Below are 5,607 nucleotides of genomic sequence, written 5' to 3'. Positions count from 1 at the left end.
TTCTATTTTGTTTTAAAATGTTTGTCACTGTGACATTTGGGAACCCCGACCACCCCATTCAAAAGTGTGCCAAATGTCATATTCTGACATTTGGCACACTTTTGAATGGGGTGGTCGGGGTTCCCTAATGTCAAACATTTTCCCAAGTGTCACCATGGGACTTGGTGGTTCTGGTACCAGCCAATGTCTCCCAACTTCCAACTTCCCACTTATTTCCCACTTCCCACTTCCCACTTCCCACTTCCAAGTGGCCAACTGAAGGTGAATCTGTACTTCACCATGACCGTGGTGGAGCCCTCACTGTGCCCTCACTGTGACATTTGGGAACCCCGACCACCCCATTCAAAAGTGTGCCAAATGTCATATTCTGACATTTGGCACACTTTTGAATGGGGTGGTCGGGGTTCCCTAATGTCAAACATTTTCCCAAGTGTCACCATGGGACTTGGTGGTTCTGGTACCAGCCAATGTCTCCCAACTTCCAACTTCCCACTTATTTCCCACTTCCCACTTCCCACTTCCCACTTCCAAGTGGCCAACTGAAGGTGAATCTGTACTTCACCATGACCGTGGTGGAGCCCTCACTGTGCCCTCACTGTGACATTTGGGAACCCCGACCACCCCATTCAAAAGTGTGTCAAATGTCAGAATATGACATTTGGCACACTTTTGAATGGGGTGGTCGGGGTTCCCTAATGTCAAACATTTTCCCAACTGTCACCATGGGACTTGTGTCCCAGCTTCCAACTTCCCACTTACTTCCAACTTCCCACTTCCCACTTCCAACTTCCAACTTCCAAAATCCCACTTCCCACTTCCAATTTCCCACTTACTTCCCACTTGCAACTTCCCACTCCCAACTTCCCACTTCCAAATTCAGCTTAAAAAAACCCACTTCCAAAATCCCACTTCCAAATTCAGCTTCCAAATTCCAACTTCCAAATTCAGCTTCCAAATTCAGCTTCCAAATTCCAACTTCCAAATTCCAAATTCCAAATTCAGCTTCCAAATTCCACTTCCGAATTCCAACTTCCAAATTCAGCTTCCAAATTCAGCTTCCAAATTCCACTTCCAAATTCCAACTTCCAAATTCAGCTTCCAAATTCCACTTCCAAATTCCAACTTCCAAATTCAGCTTCCAAAATCAGCCTTCCAAAATCAGCCTTCCAAATTCAGCTTCCAAAATCAGCCTTCCAAAATCAGCCTTCCAAATTCAGCTTCCAAAATCAGCCTTCCAAAATCAGCCTTCCAAAATCAGCCTTCCAAATTCAGCTTCCAAAATCAGCCTTCCAAAATCAGCCTTCCAAAATCAGCCTTCCAAATTCAGCCTTCCAACTTCCAAATTCAGACTGCCTTCCTTTTGGAAGCAGGGTTTTTTTGCTAACCAAATGTCCTAGAAAAAAAACAAAGACATCTCCTGAAAGGTCGTGACCTTGGGAACAACATATGTCAAAATCACAGCCCTGGGACAAATACATCAAAAGTTATAGGGTTTTGAAAGCACTTCCAACTTCCAAATTCAGACTGCTTCATTTTGGAAGCGGGGACAGCAATGTCCTAGAAGAAAGACGAAGACATTTCCCGAAAGGTCGTGACCTGGGGAACAACATATGTCAAAATCACAGCCCTGGGACAAATACATCAAAAGTTATATGGTTTTGAAAGCACTTCCAACTTCCAAATTCAGACTGCTTCATTTTGGAAGCGGGGACAGCAATGTCCTAGAAGAAAGACGAAGACATTTCCCGAAAGGTCGTGACCTGGGGAACAACATATGTCCAAATCACAGCCCTGGGATAAACACGTCAAAATTTGTAGGGGTTGGAAGACAATTCCAACTTCCAAATTCAGACTGCTTCATTTTGGAAGCAGGGACATCAATGTCCTAGAAGAAAGACGAAGCCATTTCCCAAAACGTCGTGAGCTGGGGAACAACATATGTCCAAATCACAGCCCTGGGACAAACACGTCAAAATTTGTAGGGGTTGGAAGACAATTCCAACTTCCAAATTCAGACTGCTTCATTTTGGAAGCGGGGACATCAATGTCCTAGAAGAAAGACGAATACACAAACAGCTAATCTAATTCTTCTGGATCCCAATAGTGTAATGGCGAGCACTAAACAGCAAATTGAAGACTGTCTACCCAACAGCCAGACAAAACTAACCGCTACTTCTCACCAAATTGAAGACTATCTACCCAACAGCCAGACAAAACTAACCGCTACTTCTCACCAAATTGAAGACTATCTACCCAACAGCCAGACAAAACTAACCGCTACTTCTCACCAAATTGAAGACTGTCTACCCAACAGCCAGACAAAACTAACCGCTACTTCTCACCAAATTGAAGACTGTCTACCCAACAGCCAGACAAAGCTAACCGCTACTTCTCAACAAATTAAGGTGAAACTGTACTTCACCAAGACCGCGGAGGAGCCTTTGAACTAACTAGGGTTGCAAAGGGGTGGAAAATTTCCGGTAAATTTCCGTAAAGTTTCCGGTTAATTTCCATGGGAAGTTAAGCTGGGGAATTTTGGAAATATTCCAAATTGGAAACTTTCCATGGGAATTATGGGAATTAATGGGAATTAACTGGGAATTGAGGGTAATTTAATGGAAAGGTATCATATCCAAGCATAAATATTTGTTTTAAAATGTTTGTCACTGTGACATTTGGGAACCCCGACCACCCCATTCAAAAGTGTGCCAAATGTCAGAATATGAGTGTCAAATTTCTTACATACTGACATTTGGCACACCTTTGAATGGGGTGGTCGGGGTTCCCTAATGTCAAACATTTTCCCAAGTGTCCCACTTCCAATTTCCCACTTACTTCCCACTTGCAACTTCCCACTTCCAAATTCAGCTTCCAAAATCCCACTTCTAAATTCAGCCTCCAAATTCCCTCTTCAAAAATCAGCCTCCAAATTCCCACTTCCAAAATCAGCCTCAAAAATCCCACTTCAAAAATCAGTCTTCCAAAATCAGCCTTCCAAAATCAGCCTTCCAAATCCAGCCTTCTAACTTCCAAATTCAGCCTTCCAAAATCAGCCTTCCAAATTCAGCCTTCTAAATTCACAACAAAGACATTTCCTGAAAGCTCGTGACCTGGGGAACAACATATGTCAAAATCACATCCCTGGGACAAACACGTCAAAATTTGTGGGGTTTGGAAGGCAATTCCAACTTCCAAATTCAGCCTGCCTTCCTTTTGGAAGCGTGGCAAAATGGTGGTTAAAAATGTCACACAAAAAAAACAAAGACATTTCCTGAAAGCTTGTGACCTCGGTAACAACATATGTCAAACTCAGAGCTCTGGGACATCCGCATCAAAATCTACGGGGTTCCAAATTCCTTCCAATTCCTTCCAAATTCGCACGTAAGTCAATTGAAGGCCTCAGGCCTTTATACGACTACTTTAGGGAGCGCCGCTCGGCCGTTTTAAGAGCTATCCGCACCAAATTCGCAGCCGAGCTAGAGGGCCGTGGGCACTACGACAGATTTCAAACTCAGAGCTCTGGGACATCCGCATCAAAATCTACGGGGTTCCAAATTCCTTCCAATTCCTTCCAAATTCGCACCTAAGTCAATTGAAGGCCTCAGGCCTTTATACGACTACTTTAGGGAGCGCCGCTCGGCCGTTTTAAGAGCTATCCGCACCAAATTCGCAGCCGAGCTAGAGGGCCGTGGGCACTACAAAAGATTTCAAACGCAGACAGATTGAGCTTTTCTTTGGCCTTCCAGAGGGGGTGAAAGGTGCTTCCAAAAGGCAACTCTGAGTCAATGGGCCGAACCTTGACCCCGTGGTTTCGGGGTCAAACTACATCACAACTACACCAAAATTCACAGGCGGATCCTCAGCGGGGCCGTCGACAATCCTGCAAAGGAATTCGGGCTGAAAATTTTTCCTAAGAACTTTTTGGCTTTTTGTTTCAAAAATCACTTCAAGATGGTCTTAGGAGCTATGACCCAAAGACCCTTTGGGTCGGGAGGACGTGAAACGTAAATTTCGTTGTAGGCCCGAAAGGAAGGTATCGCCGGAATCGCCTCGGCCCGGGGAGTAACATATGACGGTCCCGCCCCCCCGGGTGGCTCCACCCCCGAGAAATTCTGAGAAAGGGGGCGCCGAGAGGCCGACTTTGAACCTCAATAACTTTGCGAAAAAAAGGCCTATCGACACGGGACCGACTGGCTCGGAAAGGTCTCAAAGAGTTATTTCCAGGACATGGCGCCGTCAGTGGGGGTCGCTGTTTCTCGATATAGAACCGCAATTTCGCCCACTTCCTAAAATGATAGCTCAAATCCGACTCCATAGCAGTGTTTGCCATCCCCAAAATAGCCCAGAAACTCATTTTGGGTGAAATTTGCTGAAGAATTTGATGACACCCAAATTCAGCCTGCTCACTTCCAAATTCAGCCTGCCTTCCTTTTGGAAGCGTGGCAAAACGGTGGTTATAAATGTCACACAAAAAAAACAAAGACATTTCCTGAATGGCCATGACCCCAGGAACAACATATGTCAATATCAGAGCTCTGGGACATCCACATCAAAATTCACAGGGTTTGAAGGGCACTTCCAAATCGACACCTAAGTCAATTTAAGGCCTCAGGCCTTTTTACGACTACTTTAGGGGGCGCAGCTCGGCCGTTTTAAGAGCTGTCCGCGCCAAATTCGCAGCCGAGCTAGAGGGCCGTGGGCACTACGATATATTTCAAATTCGGAGCGGTTGAGGGTTTTTTTGACCTTCTGGAGGGGGTGAAAGGTGCTTCCAACAGGGAGCTAGATTGCATTGAAGGCCTCAGGCCTTTTTGCGACTACTTTAGGGGGCGCCGCTCGGCCGTTTTAAGAGCTATCTGCACCAAATTCGCAGCCGAGCTAGAGGGCTGTTGGCACAACAACATATTTCCAATTCGGAGCGATTGAGGGTTTTTTTGACCTTCTGGAGGGGGTGAAAGGTGCTTCCAACAGGGAGCTAGATTGCATTGAAGGCCTCAGGCCTTTTTGCGACTACTTTAGGGGGCGCCGCTCGGCCGTTTTAAGAGCTATCTGCACCAAATTCGCATCCGAGCTAGAGGGCTGTTGGCACAACAACATATTTCCAATTCGGAGCGATTGAGGGTTTTTTTGACCTTCTGGAGGGGGTGAAAGGTGCTTCCAACAGGGAGCTAGATTGCATTGAAGGCCTCAGGCCTTTTTGCGACTACTTTAGGGGGCGCCGCTCGGCCGTTTTAAGAGCTATCTGCACCAAATTCGCAGCCGAGCTAGAGGGCTGTTGGCACAACAACATATTTCCAATTCGGAGCGATTGAGGGTTTTTATGACCTTCCGGAGGGGGTGAAAGGTGCTTCCAAAAGGCAACTCTGAGTCAATGGGCCGAACCCTGACCCCGCGGTTTTGGGGTCAAACGACGTCGCGACTACACCAAAATCGACAGGTGGATCCTCACCGGGGCCGTCGACAATGCCGCAAAGGAATTTGGGCTCTAAAATTTTCCAAAAACTTTTTAGGCTTTTTGTCTCAAAAATCACTTCAAGATGGTCTTAGGAGCTATGACCCAAAGACCCTTAAAGTTGGGAAGATGTGAAATGTAAATTTCGTCGTAGG

This window comes from Centroberyx affinis, unplaced genomic scaffold (assembly GCF_046629955.1).
Source record: "Centroberyx affinis isolate AG114_WGS23_722 - 3 ecotype Tasmania unplaced genomic scaffold, CSIRO-AGI_Caff_v1 ptg000758l_1, whole genome shotgun sequence".
Classification (NCBI taxonomy): Eukaryota; Metazoa; Chordata; class Actinopteri; order Beryciformes; family Berycidae; genus Centroberyx; species Centroberyx affinis.
This window is presented reverse-complemented; position numbering follows the sequence as displayed.